At 41.9% G+C, this 15,514-nt stretch overlaps 1 protein-coding gene across 1 annotated transcript in view; it reads right to left on the bottom strand.

Moving 5' to 3' along the window:
* Window positions 1–15,514, bottom strand: part of LOC146972861 (GTPase IMAP family member 8-like) — a 76,824-nt gene that overhangs the window by 33,596 nt on the left and 27,714 nt on the right. The gene's annotated exons all lie outside the window — the stretch shown is intronic.

The raw sequence follows: 15,514 nt of genomic DNA, 5'->3' as shown, positions 1-15,514 counted from the left end.
TCGACATGTAACACATTGATGCAGATGCGTTGCCACAGCTCTGTTGATTCCTGGAATCCAGAATCCATTTGATCTGATCTCATTAATAGTCAAGCCTTTTCCTTGATGTTGGACCTTGTCGTGACAGTGAGCAATTATTGCCTTGGTGATGGGATGACTCTTTGGTATGATCACTGGATGCTTCAGTGAGGTAGGGAGTGATGCATTTTTAAGTCTTCCTCCCACCTTGAGGAGTCCATCCTGATCAAGAAAAGCATCCATCTGAAACAGTTTACTCTGAGAGGGAAGTTGAGTTACCTTACTGAGCAACTTTAACTCTTCTGGATACGCTTGTCTCTGTAAGTCTCTTATGATGATGCAGCGTGCGTCTTCTCGTTCTTGGACGGTGCTGTGGTCTGTTGACTTATCATGTCTGACACGGCGAATGAGACGAGCGACAGCCTGAGTTGCTTTTGACCACGAAGAAAACTTTGACAGGCGGTCTGAGAGACTCAGCTGTTCCCGTGTCTGTGTGTTTAGAGTCTGAATCCTCTTGACTTCAGGATCTCCAATCTGTATTTCTGCGCTAACATCTGTAGCTAGAAGTATCTCTTTCTCCCATAGAAACTGAGGTCCTTTGAACCAGCTTGATGTGAGAATCTCACTTACGCTTGATCCCCTAGATGCGATGTCTGCGGGGTTATCAGTGGTTGAGACATATCTCCATTGTTGAGGAGAAGAGCTGAGATGTATTTTCTGTATCCGATTTGACACGAAAGTGTGAAAACGACGTGCCTCATTGTTGATGTATCCCAAGATGACTTTCGAATCTGTCCAGAAATACTCAACGACATCTGTTAAACCAAGCTCCTCCTTTAAGGTGTTGCTTGCTGTGGCTGACACGACAGCGGCTGCCAGTTCTAGCCGAGGAATTGTCGTGACCTTGATTGGAGCTACTCTGGACTTTGCCGTAACAAGAGCACAATGAACACTTCCATCTTCGTTCACTTGTCTCAAATATGTACACTGTCCATAACCACATGTACTTGCGTCGGAGAAATGGTGTAGCTCCTTTCTCACCACTCGTCCGAAACCAGGAGGCACATAGCAGCGTGGTATGGTGATTTTCTCCAAATTTGCAAGATCATTTTTCCAGCGTTCCCACACTGGTTGCAGTTCACTGGGAAGGGGATCATCCCAGCCTGTTCCGTGCCTGCACATTTCCTGAAGCACCCTTTTTCCCGTGAGCAGGAAAGGGGCAACAAACCCCAGCGGGTCAAAAAGGGATGCAACCGTAGACAAGATACCACGTCGTGTTGCTGGCTGGTCCTTCAGGCAAACACGAAATCTGAAGGTGTCTGATTCAATGTGCCAGTGGATTCCCAAGGCTCTCTCTAACGTCACATCCTTGAAGACCAGATCCAGAGACTTCACTTCAGCAGCACGCTCAGATGGGGGAATACTCTCCAGCACAGATTTGTTATTACACATAAACTTGTGCAGTCTCAATCCACCCGCAGCACAGAGCTGCCGTGCTTCCTGTGCAAGCTGAATAGCATCATTCACATTTTCTATACTAGTGACACCGTCGTCAACATAAAAGTCTTTCATGATGAACTGTGAGCCGAGGGGAAACTCACTTTCATTGTCCGTTGCAAGCTGCTTCAGTCCGTAGTTAGCGCATCCTGGCGATGACGCAGCACCGAAGAGATGCACTTTCATTCTGAACTCCTGCGGCTCTGCATTAAAGTTGCCGTCTTTCCACCATAGGAAACGTAGATAGTCTCTGTCAGCTTCATACACGTAGAACTGATGAAACATTTTTTCAATGTCGCACATCAATGCGACATGGTGCTGTCTGAATCTGAGAAGCACGCCGTTCAGATTGTTCAGCAGATCAGGGCCTGACAGGAGATGATCATTGAGGCTAGTTCCCCTGTACTTAGCCGAGCAATCAAAAACCACACGGAGTTTGTCAGGTTTTTTCGAGTGATACACTCCGTGGTGAGGAATGTACCACTTCTCTCCTTCCTTCCCTTGATCCTGAACTTCCTCTGCCTCACCCTTTTCAATGATTTCATTCATAAACTTCACATAATGTTCTTTGTACTTGTCATCCTTCGCCAGCTTTCTTTTAAGGTGACTGAGCCGTACCATCGCCAGTTGTTTGTTGTCAGGGAGATAGGGTCTCTCTTTAAAGGGGAGTGGCATCTCGTAATGTCCATGAATGTTCCTCTTGATCCCTTCCTTTAACACATCCAGGAAGCGGATGTCATCCTGAGACACAGTCTTTCCGTCCTTATTGGCATCTTTAAAGTCAGACTCGAGAACCCTGAGTGCCTCAGCTGGGGTCACTGGAGGAAGCTCTCTGACTGAAACTCTGTGACACATGTTGGTGATGCTTGGTGAGTTGTGGTGAGGTGAACAGCCTACGATACTCCACCCCAAATCCGTCTGAACTGCATATGGTTCGCTATCTCCTCCAAGGATTACCTGCCGTGGTGCCAGTGCCCTTGAGCAATTGTAGCCGATCAGCAGACCGACTTCACATTCCAGCTGTGGTGGGATTTCATCTGCTATTTTGATGAGATGATTCCAGTGCCGTGCCGTGTCACAGGTAGGAATGTGTGTTCGATTCACTGGTATACAGTCCTTGGTGTAAGCAGGGGGGAGATCAATGTGAATAGCAGAGCTGTAACCTCTCACTCTCAAACCTGATACTCTTTGACTATGCATTAATGCATCCTTTCCTGTCATTGTTGTTAGTTTCAGTCTTACAGGATGTGTAACAGTCTGTAGACTATTGCTGACTTCTTGGTCAATGAAGACTGTATCACTTTGGGTATCAAGCAGCGCATAAACAAGTCTTTCCGTACCTGGATTACTGACAGAAGAAACCCACACTGGCACTATCATTGAAGTGTTGGTAGATGGCTCCTTAGTTGCCACACTGAGAGCCAATGTGGTTGCCATTTCCTCTGTGGTACTTTGATCTGCGACTGACGTAGGCTTGGCTTTGGTGTAGGTGTCGTCGTGGAGAAGCGTAGGATGTCTTGCTTTACATTTGTCGCATGAATGTCTATTGCGGCAGTCCTTGGCGTTATGGCCCGTCCTCAAGCAGCCATAGCAAAGCTTCTTTTCTTTCACATATTTCCGTCGTTCCTCCAGAGCTTTGCCTTTAAACTCAGGACAGCGATGAAGTTGATGTTTACTGTCCTGACAAAACACACACGGTGGCTTTAAACCTGTTTTTAACTGTCCTTGTGTTTCAGTCTCTGTAACTGTCTGTGTGTGATAAACACTGGATTTACATTTCTTTTCTTTCAGATGACGTGATGAGTTAGCCTCTGATGAGTGGAGAGCGTGGAATGAAGTAATAGGATTACATGCAATTTCTGCCTCCGTTACAATGAAGAAGACAAACTCTTGGAAGCTGGGAAACTCCTGGTCAACTCTCATGACTTGAGTGACCTTGCGGTTCCACTGTGATGCTGCCCAATCAGGTAGCTTTTGAACCAATTTCTGGTTTTCTTCACAATCGTTCAAAATGTTCAGACCTTTAACATAAGGCATGGCTTCCAGACATGAGTGTAAGAAATCAGCGAATGCTCTAAGTCCCTCAGCATCTCTTGGATGGACCTTTGGCCAGTTTGTTAGTTTTTCCCTGAATGCCTTTTGTATAACAAACGGCTGACCATACCTGTGGTTGAGACGGTTCCATCCATCTTTGTAGGCTTCATCATCATTTCTATAAAATATACCATCAAGTGTCTTTCGAGCTGGACCTCCTACATATTTTTTCAAATAATGTAATTTGTCAGCTGAAGCAATGTTCTTTTTGTCTATGAGGGATGTGAAGGAAGCCTTCCACTCAATGAACTGGATAGGGTCACCAGTAAATACAGACGGTTCTGGCATTGGGAGCCTGTTCAGAGCTATGCTATCTTGGACTGCCTGAGCCAGATAACTTACATCTGTCCTTGCAGGTGATGCTGTCATTGTGATATCAGTGGGCTGCTGTATGAGAGCTGAAGGAGGAGGATACACAAACTGATGTTCTCTCGTTCTCATCTGATCTACAGAATGAACACTTGCTTCCTGCATTACTTCCTGATCATAAGTTGTGAACCTAGCTCGCGCAGCTTTAATGTCCTTCTCTGCCTTTAATCTTTCCAACTCACGTTCTAAGACTTGAATCTTTTCTTTTTGTTTCTCCTCCTTCAATAACACTTCATACTCTGCTTCCTTTGCTGCTAATTCTGCTGCAGCGTCTGCTCTTTTTGCTGCTATGACAGAGTGTTGACTGGAACCTTTACTTGAGTGTTGACTTGGAGGTGAAGCTGTGGATCCGTAGATGGAGTGAGCATAGTCTCTGTTAAGAAGCTCATGAAGACGTTGCCTTACAGCTTCACTGTCAAATTCTCCATCTATGCCTGATATCCTTTCAAGAGCAATTTTAACAATGTCCCTTGTAACTGCCTCACAGGCATCAATACGACGTCTTGTCTCATTAGATGGAGTGAGGTAAGCTCTGATTTCTATGTACAGGTTTATAACACAGTTTTTTCCTTCTTCTAGTGTGTCTATAAGAGTTGCAATGTCACTTTCAGAAATGTTTAACTTTAACTGTTCTCTAGCCTTACGTGCCTGGATCTTCCATTGTTCATAAATGTGAGTCAACCTTTTCTCCTTTTTGTGGGCCTCCTCCTCATGAAATGCAAGCATCTTTTCCGTGGGATTCCGTAGGCGACCAGAGCGACGGAGATCCTCCTCTTCAGTATCCTTATCCTTCATCTGTTCGGAGTCTCTGTCGTCTGGAGCTGTCTTTACTGATGCTTCCATGTCGTGAGCAGGTACCACAATTCTTGACCATCACATCAGGTCCCTCTACAGTTGTCCTTGGTCAGCGGCGTGATGTGACGGATGAGGTGAAGCTCTTACTGTAGCATCCCCGGCTAAATGATGGTCGAACTCTCAAACTGATGGTTCACAATGTTTTATTCCTTGGACCGTTTCAATGTAAACACACCGTAAGAGCTATGAAAAGAAGAAAACAAAATACAGTTACCTTTACTCTTACTTGAAATGACCCTTTAACTGCCTTTATCACATAACAATCATGTAAGTTGACTCTCCTTTTATCTAATAAACTTATTGTAGACTCACAGGTTTTACTCTATGAATTATATTTTAACTGCTACGATTGATGTTACAGTCATGAAGGAAAATTCACATTTTAACTGAAAGACAACCTCCCATAGAGTGCAATATAAAACAATAACTAACATTACATTAGCATTTTTAACCGTTCGTTTTTAACCCACTAAACAGTTTTTAACCTTAGCAGACCTTATATAAACCAGACAAAATACATCCTGTTGCATTAATAAAACAACCTATGAGTTAGCTTATAGCTTCATCTCACTTCAATACAGACCGACACGGCAGCTCGCCGATGCTAATAGTAGCTACCGCTAACCACAATACGTTCCACACATGAAAATATCAACGGCAACCAAACTCGAGCCGGACATAAATATAGCATGAAATGGTAACGAAACAAACCTTGTGCCCCTTATTAGCCAGGTGCTAGGGCGTTTCATGAGGGTTAGACACACTTTGCTTGCTTTTAGCATTGAAGACACTCTTTTAGCCTTGCAGACACACTTTTCCTACTGCCGGTAAAGTCCGAAGCACCGGATGTGTACGAGGTCTCGGCGAGACGCTTTCAAAATAAAAGCACTAAATATCCGTCTGCTTAATATATAAAAATAAAAGCCTGGCCTTAAAGAATGTCAATAAGTAACATAAAAACACATTTATAAGAATACTATGCTCATATTAAAGGTCATTTACATGGTGTCTCATCCCAAAGAAATAGCCAACGCCTTTTCTAATTATTATGAACAACTTTATGATTCAACAACCTCCCCCAATAAATCAGAAAAAATTAAACAACTTCTCCAACAAATTAACCTTACCAAACTGGACCAAAATGAATCTAAAGCTATGATGGAAACTATCACTGAAGAAGAAATAAAAAACACTATTAAAAAGCTCAAAAATAACAAATCGCCAGGCCCGGACGGGTTTCCCGGGGAGTTTTATAAATGTTTTCAAGCCGAGATAATTCCCCTTCTACATAGAGTATATAACTATGCGCTGAATGCGAGAGACCCACCTAGAACATGGGGAGAAGCGGTTATCTCGGTCATACACAAAGAAGGGAAAGATCCCACACATTGTGCCTCATATAGGCCAATAAGTTTGTTATGCAATGACGTTAAGATATTGAGCGCTATAATAGCAAAAAGACTCCAGAAGATCATCAACAAGTTGATTAACCCAGATCAGACCGGCTTTATACCTGGAAGACTGGGAATAAACAACATTAGGCGCACGCTTAACGTAATATCAACTGCCCAATCACAGTCTCACCCATCAATGCTTCTCGGGCTTGATGCCGAGAAGGCATTTGATCGGGTGGACTGGCTATTTCTGGAGCATGTCCTAAGTAAAATGGGATTTGATGAAACATTTATTGAGTGGTTCGAAGTCCTATATAAAAACCCCACTTCCAGAGTCCGTGTCAACGGTCATATCTCAGATAGTTTTCCATTAAAAAGAGGAACACGTCAAGGTTGCTGCCTGTCCCCAATTTTGTTCGCTATAAGTATTGAACCCTTAGCAGAACTAATTAGAAGTAACCCATTAATTCTTGGTATATCAGACAAGACAAAGGATCACAAATTATCATTATACGCGGATGATGTCATTTTGTACATTAGAGATCCCAGCACTTCTATACCTGAACTTTTAAAAGTTTTGAAAGACTTTGGTGTGGCCTCAGGCTATAAAGTCAACGAATCGAAATCTGAAGCCTTGATGTTAAATGGGTGCTGGCCATCAGAACTATCTGATAAGGTCAAATTTAACTGGTCACCTCAGGGATTTCGATACTTGGGAATAATTATTTCCCCGGATGCATCTCAACTGTACAATTTGAATTATGCGAAATTAATAGAACAGATACAAAAAGACCTGGAAAGATGGTAATTATTGCCACTATCCTTCTTTGGTAGGATTGAGACAGTTAGAACAAACATTCTGCCCAGACTGTTATACTTGTTTCTGTCTCTTCCTATTTGGATTTCAGCAGCTAAATTCAAAAAGTTACAAAAAATGATTTCTTCTTTTATTTGGCAGAAAAAGAAACCCAGAATCAAATTTACGCACTTGACCAGCAGTAAAGCACGTGGTGGTCTAAATGTACCAAATTTGAAATTATATTACTGGGCTGCACAATTACACGGGGCAGTAGAATGGTTAAAACAAAACAAAGAAACAACATGGCTATCTCTAGAGCAAAATTCGTGCCCTGGAGTCTCACTACAAGCATTACCATTCTGCTCAAATGAGATATGGACAAAGTATAAAATTTCAAATATCTGGATGAAGTGCACACATAAGGTTTTAAATTCTGTAAAAAAAATAATAAATGCACCACAGTCTATATCTAGGGCAATGAAAATTTCCGAGATAATAGATTTCAAACCTAGACATTTTGATTCAAGATTTAAAGAATGGGAAAATAAGGGGCTTATTTTTATTGAGGACTTATTTGATGGTGATACCCTGAAGTCATTTAACCAATTACAGGAAAAATTTGGCTTGATATCCACAGATTTCTACAGATTTTTGCAATTGAGAAGCTACCTGACTTCACATAAAGAATGGCAATCTCTTACATCACAGCCTTCTGATTTAGAAGTTTTCTTCATCAAGATGATAAAGAAAGGGGATGGTAAAAAAATTGTTTCACATCTATACAAATTACTACAGACAATTGTAGCGGGGAGCTCTCTTGGAATAAAGGAAAAGTGGGAACTAGAAATGAATGTTGTGATTGAGGACCAAATTTGGGAACAAGTGTGTGAGAATGGTCATAAACTGACCAGCAGCCCCACATGGAAAGAATTCATATGGAAAGTGAATCTCCGCTTTTTCAAAACTCCATTTATTATCTCCAAATTTGACAAAACAAAGACAAATCTTTGCTGGAGACAATGCGGACAAATTGGAGATCACACACACATTTTCTGGGATTGTCCTAAACTGAAAATGTACTGGGAGGGGATCCAGGCGGAAATTTCTAACATTTTACAAACTAGTATAAGGAATGACCCGCTGATCTTTGTTCTTGGAGTGCTTCCCTGTGACTTTTTATGTAGAGAAAAAATGTATCTATTCAAAGTCATCATAATGGTGGCAAGAAAGATGATAACTATGTCCTGGTGTAAGCCATTACCCCCGACTGTTGATCAATGGAAAGAAAGACTTCTTAGGGTATACACAATGGAAAAAATAACAGCAAAGCTCAACCTTGACATGGCCTTATTCAAGAGGAGGTGGAATCCATTAATTACTTACTTTGGACTAACATTACAGGACACCTAGATGATTCAGCATAGACACCTACAGGCCTGGACCCTCAAAAGTAAAAGGGTGTATTTCTGTTTTTATTATTTCATTTCATGAGTATCAATCACCATGGAAATTCTACTCAATTTGATTTTTACATAATTATCAATATTCTTATTATCTATTCAACCATTTATTTTAACTTTCAGACCTCTGACACTGTCATAAAAATATGGAATAACCTTGCCGATAGGTTCTCTGTTCATGCTGTTCCTATTTTTGGCGTTTTCTACTTTTTTACTCAGATACGGAACAAAAAAAAAATGTAAAGCTTTTAACAAGAATAATTCTGTAAGTGTGTTTAAGTATGTAAAGCTTGAAATATCAATAAAAACATTTGTTCAAAAAATAAATAAATAAATAAATAAAAAAAAAAATAAAAAGATTAAGAATAAAAAGGCTAAAAGAAAAAACCTAAGATACAATACATAAAACTATATCCGAAAAGTTTCTAAAACATATTCTAAGGTCTGAATAAAACCATAAATAGTTAGTTTTCTTGAGCCTGGTTTTAAAAACGTCAACAGTCTCTGCGGCCCTGAGGCTCTCAGGCAGGTCATTCCACAAACGTGGGCTGTAGTAATAAAAGGAGGCCTCACCATGGGTTTTTGTCCGGACACTTGGGATGACTAAAAGGCTGGAGCCGGAGGACCTCAGGGTCCGCGAGGATTGGTAATGTAAAAGCAAATCAGATAAATAAGAAGGCCCAAGACCGTTAAGACACTTAAAAACTAATAAGAGAACCTTAAAATCGATCCTGAAGCACACGGGGAGCCAATGTAGCGATTTTAAAACAGGTGTGATGTGCTCCTGCATTCTGGTCCTCGTCAGCACACGTGCTGCTGAATTTTGAAGTAGCTGGAGATTGTAGGTGCTCTTTATGGGAAGACCAGAAAGCAGGACATTGCAGTAATCTATACGACTTGAGATAAAAGCATGCATCAGCACCTCCGTGTTTGACCAAGAGAGGAACGGGCGGATTCTGGCTGTATTCTTGAGATGGTAAAACCCTATCTTTGTGGTATTTTTAATATGAGGAATAAAATTGAGCTCAGAATCAAAAATGACGCCCAGGTTCTTGACACATTATGAAGGTTTAAAATCTTGTAGTCTTAGTAAAAGTTTCTCTCTCTTGGCTTCAGGACCGATAATTAAAATTTCTGTTTTGTCCTGGTTGAGTTTCAGGAAATTCTCTGCCATCCATGATTTTATATATCTAAAATGGTTCGAATCCCGCGTCGGGCAGACCTTTCCTGCATGTCATTCCCCCTCTCTCTGCCTCCCCCTTTCCTGTCTATCTCTACTGCGTGTTATCAAATAAAGGCAAAAATGCCCAAAAAATATACTTAAAAAAAAAAAAAAACTTTAAAAAGTATTCGGCCTAAAATTGAGCCTTGTGGCACCCCGCAGTTTATTTCATAGGTGTTTGAAGAACATGTATCCATATTTACAAAAATTGTCTGTCATTTAGGTAGGAGTTGAACCAATTTAAAACAGTGCCGGAGAGGCCCACCAGGTTACATACATTCATACTTACTTTCATACTTAATTTCATACATACATACATACATACATACATACATACATACATACTTAAGTATGCATGTTATTCCTGTTATACCTGTGTTATACAGGTGATTTACAGGTGTTGTACAGGTGTTATGCAGGTGTTATACAGGTGATATACAGGTGTTATACAGGTGTTGTACATATGTTGTTGTCACACCTCTGGTTGGTTGGTTTACTTTATTAATGCCTCTGAAGGGAAATTGATTGTCACTCTGTACGCACAACATCCAACACACAATACTACAACATGACCAGAGGCGATTTTAGAGTCTGCTGGGGCCCTAAGCAAAAATCCCCAGGGGGCCCTCCAACCAGTGTTTATCACCATAATTTTATAAATAATCGAACACCAACAAAAAATGTATGAAATTTAAACTTTTTTTATTCCAAATGTCCAGTTATGGTGTAAGCAGGTGACATGTTGTCTTCATGATGGGCAGTGTTGCTGTCTCACTGGAGGTGTACGTTCAACTGATATGACAAAAAACAAAAGACAGTTTTACTTTAATTGATAACATATGCCATGCCCTCTAAAGATTCTTTATGACAATACACTTACAGTTTTCACTGTCAGCACTGGGAGGAGGCACTTTGTCCTTCTGATTTGCTGCTGTCAGAAACCTAAATAATAATCCTGAGGAGAGATAAGAGAGTGATTTTTAAATGTTTTCCTTGGGCATAGCTTTCATAGCACCAATATATTACACTTTCATATTATTAATAGGCTACTCACTTCAATACTGTAACATAGCTTTACTATGTCACCCTGCTAGCTAGCAAGTTAATAGTGTTGTTACTTGCTGCCAAGGAGGCCAGCAGATAACGTTAAGTTAACCTTGCTCTTTTTTTTTTTTTGTCACTTAACGACCGTAACCGAGTGGAGCACCAGAACCGCACGCACCGAGTCCCTCAGTCCAGTGCAGTCCCACTCGCTAACTGGTCACCACTGGTCTGAAGCTAACATTAGACTATTAGCATTTGTTCAACAGTTATTTACTGTTCACGTTACACTCTGCTCCACTTACCACCACTGTCTTGCATTCTTTTTTTACTTCAGCCTCTTTTTTCTTCACGTCTTGCTCCCAGGTGGACTCTTCTTTTTCCCTCGGCTTCATTAGAAACTCCCAGTGATAAGGTGCATCATACAGGTTGACGTTAGCTGGGATCAGGTCCGGAGAATGACATGGGGCCCCGTTAGGGGGGTTTCCTACTGCGATGTCATTGCAAATCGACGCTATACGACGATACGGGGAGGGGGGTGCGGTCACTGCGGGTAGCGCATTTTGAGATATTTCTGTCGATAAAACTGCCCTCGGGTCCCGTCCCTCGGGGGCCCCCTAATGGCTCGGGGCCCCAAGCAGTTGCCTGCCTTGCCTGTTCACAAGTAGCGCCTCTGAACATGACAAGCATTGACAACTCAGGCAAGGCAAGGCAATTTTATTTGTATAGCCCGTTTTTACAAACAGTTTGTCTCAAAGGGCTTTACATGGCATTGTAACAACATCCTCTGTCCTTAGACCCTCACATCCACTGAGGAAAAACTCCATAAAAGACCTCCTGAATCTTTCTGAGGAACATCTTGGCATCACCAGTCTGTTGCTAAAAGAACTCTTCAGTTCATGGAAGAAAACATAGAGTGGGTGGTCCTTATTGTGCAGAATGCAGCAGAGTTTCCTCCCCACCCTCTTCTCCATGACCACCTCTAAGGAGTCAGGAGGCAAACCAATGATAGAACCTGCTTTTTTAATCACTTTGTTAATCCTGTGTCTGTCCTCAGACTTCAACCCCCACCCCCAGCAGACAACAGCATAAAAAAGCACACTAGCTAAAATACTATGAAAAAACACATTCAAGAGTGGCCTGCTAACATCACATGATCTTAGCTTCCTGAGGAAAAACAGCCTGGACTGGGCCTTTGTGAAAATAGCACAGGTGTTCTCTTTTCAGTCCAGCCTATTATCCACAAGGAGGTCTTTTTCCTTCTAAAATCAATTACAAGTTCTTTTGTCTTGTTTAAGTTTAAAATGAGGTGGTTATCACCACACCCTTTGACGAAGCTGTCTATTTCTCTTAAGTAGGATGTGTGCTTGTCTCCAGTGATGTAACCTACAAGTGCAGAGTCATCAGAAAATTTTTGTAGATGACAGTCAGACAACAAGCTTGATCTACAGTCTGATGTGTACAAAGTAAATAAAAATGTAGACAAAACAGTACCTTGTGGTGCCCCTGTGTTTGTTAAAATAGTTTGTAACAGTTGTAAATGTTCCTTTAAGAACGTAAGCGTGGCGGCGCCGGGACGTCATTGAGCGTCGCGCCGCGTTGTTTTGTTTTCAGTTGAGAAGAAGGCTACCTGATGAGTGGATGCCATTAGCTTACTGAGCCGGTTTCTCCCTATGGTTTCTCCTTTTTCTTCTTCTTAACTCAGCTAACAGTGAGACCGCTTCTTTGTCATGTATGATAGTATGAAGTGTTCGGCTCAATAAAAGGGCAAGAGTGAAGTCCCAAGTGAACTATTTTTGTGGACATTACTGTTTTTCCTGCTCACACGACCGACTCTCACTCACGAACTGTTACAAGTTTTAGATACCTCGTTACCCATTTTCACAAACTGGGGTCTACAAGTGAGGTAGTCCATAACCCATTGGGCAGTACAGCTATTCATATTCCAATCAAGTAATTTCTTAACTAAAATGTGCGGCTGAATAGTATTAAAAGCATTCGAGAAATCAAAAAATAAAATTCTTATAGATGCACCAGCTTTCTCCAGGTGACTGTACACTCTGTGTAGCATATAAAGTAAGGCATCATCCACACCGACTCCTTTCTTATACTCAAACTGTAGTGGATCCTGGTATGCAGAAACCTGCTTACTAAGATGCCCAAGGACCACTCTTTCAAAACATTTCATAAGCTGAGAGGTCAGTGCTATTGGCCTAAAATCCTGTATGTCATGAGCATTTGCTTTTTTAGGCACTGGCACAATACATGAAGTTTTCAACATCACAGGGATCTTAGACTGAGTGAGGGAAAGAGAGAAAAGAAACTGTAGGACATCACAGAGTTGTTCTGCACATATTTTCAGGGCTCGTGGCGAGACCCTGTCTGGGCCCGGAGCCTCAGGTATGGGTAGTGGATGGCCTCTGACCCGGGTTAAACCAGCACTAAGTAACTTTTCAACCTTCATAAAATATTTTCATAACTTTTGTGATGATACATTGACTTACAACAGGTTGAATGACACCTCTGTCGTGGCCTGAGGGGGTCTGTATCATTATGGTCTGTATCTCTTTCTCTGGCACTAAGCAGCTTTGAGGAGCATGGTAGGAACCCGGCTCTCACTTTACTTTCACTTTCACTTTTGCGAGTCACAACAAGGAGGGAACAGGCAAAACGGCACTTTAGCAATGGATTATGTTTGTGTTTTCACTTTGAAATGATCCACTGGAAACAGAAACTTAGTTTTGATGTCTTCTGTTAATTTTAATGCAGGATATTTACAGGGCTTCACGCTAGTGTTCATGGGAAATGGAGTCTTCCTTCAGGCAAAACACTACCGCTTTGGTCCACAGGCGCCGCCAAACTCAACCAAAACTGAAAGTTCTTTAGTACTGCTTTAACATGAGGCAAGGCAAGGCAATTTTATTTGTATAGCCCGTTTTTACAAACAGTTTGTCTCAAAGGGCTTTACATGGCATCGTAACAACATCCTCTGTCCTTAGACCCTCACATCGACTGAGGAAAAATGCAGGCGGCGGCTGGTGCAGAGAGATGGAGCTCCGGTGGATCTGTGGAAACACAGAGAGAGTGCGAGACACCAAGGCCAAACTACAAAGTACAACAGAAACTGACAGTTCAAAAATATACTGAGGAGAGGAGAGGAGAGGAGAGGAGAGGAGAGGAGAGGAGAGGAGAGGAGAGGAGAGGAGAGGAGGGGAGGAGAAGAGAGGAGAGGAGAGGAGAGGAGAGGAGGAGAGGAGAGGAGAGGAGAGGAGAGGAGAGGAGAGGAGAGGAGGGGAGAGGAAGGGAAAGGAGAGGGCTCTGTGTAACCAGATGTTGTTAAAAAATTATAAAAATTATACATGAGAAAGATGGCAAGACACGCTTCAGGTTTACAACATTTATTCACCCAAGTGGTTCAGTGAACAATAACAAAGGAGACCAACATATTCTGTAAAAAGAGAGAAAACTATAAGTAATCACAATTAAACACATTGAATATATTAATTGGAATAAGGAATTAGAATTAAGAAACTCAAATCAATTAACTATAGCAAAATTAAGCAAATTAAAGCTACAGTCATGACATCAAACAAACTTTGCCTCCTCAGAGACAGTTGTGGGCCTACTCCTGAGCACCTAAACAGACTGGCAGCATAGAGAAGACCGAGCCTCAGCTCACCCCCTTTTAACCACTTGGCCCCTCCCACTACATGGGCCAGTTCACTGACAGGGGGGGAAAAATGATTTACAAACAATCCAGCTGGAGACTCTTTAGAGAGTTTTTCGGACATCCTGACAGGAGAGAGTTGCAGTAGAACCAACCAAGAACTAGAACTAACCAAGAAGTGATAAATGCATGCACCAGTTTCTCAGCATCACTCTGGGAGAGGATATTCCTAATCTTAGTGATACTGCGCAGATGGAAGAAGGCGATCCTAGTCACATGCTTTATGTGGGAGCTAAAGGAAAGGTCCTGGTCAAAAATGACTCCAAGGTTCCTCGCGGTTGTACTCGGGGTCAGGGTGATGCCATCTAGAGTAGCGATCTGATTAGAGAAAGTGTCCCTGAGATGTTTAGGTCCAAACACAATAACCTCAGTTTTATCTGAATTCAGTAGCAAGAAGTTAGAGGACATCCAGGATCTAATGTCTTTCAGACAGTCTTGCAGATTGATGAGGCGGCTTCTGTCATCTGGCTCCATGGACAAGTAGAGTTGCGTATCATCAGCATAACAGTGAAAATTGATTGAGTGCTTCCGGATGATGCCACCTAATGGGAGCATGTAAAGAATGAAGAGGATTGGCCCTAAGACTGAACCCTGCGGTACACCATACGTAACTCTGCTATACTCTGAGTGGTCGTTATTAACATTAACAAATTGAAACCTGTCAGATAAGTATGACTTAAACCATTTTAGAGCAGTTCCTTTAATCCCTATTTCATGATCTAGTCTCTGCAGCAGGATGCTGTGGTCGATGGTGTCGAATGCAGCACTGAGGTCCAAAAGTACAAGAACAGAGACGAGACCTCTGTCTGAAGCTATAAGAAGATCATTAGAGACTTTGACAAGTGCTGTTTCAGTGCTATGGTGTTCTCTGAATCCAGATTGGAAAGCTTCAAAGAGCTCGTTGCTGTGCAGATGTTCATGTAGCTGCTCCAGGACAACCTTCTCGAGGATCTTAGAGATGTAAGGAAGGTTGGATATAGGCCGATAGTTGGCTAGGACGTCTGGGTCAAGAGAAGGTTTTTTAAGTAAAGGGTTAAT

This window comes from Trachurus japonicus, chromosome 16 (genome assembly GCF_045865225.1).
Source record: "Trachurus japonicus isolate A0001 chromosome 16, Traja_1.0".
In the NCBI taxonomy this organism is placed as follows: domain Eukaryota; kingdom Metazoa; phylum Chordata; class Actinopteri; order Carangiformes; family Carangidae; genus Trachurus; species Trachurus japonicus.
Note: the sequence above shows the minus strand (reverse complement) of the source record. Positions and strands in the feature narration are given on the sequence as shown.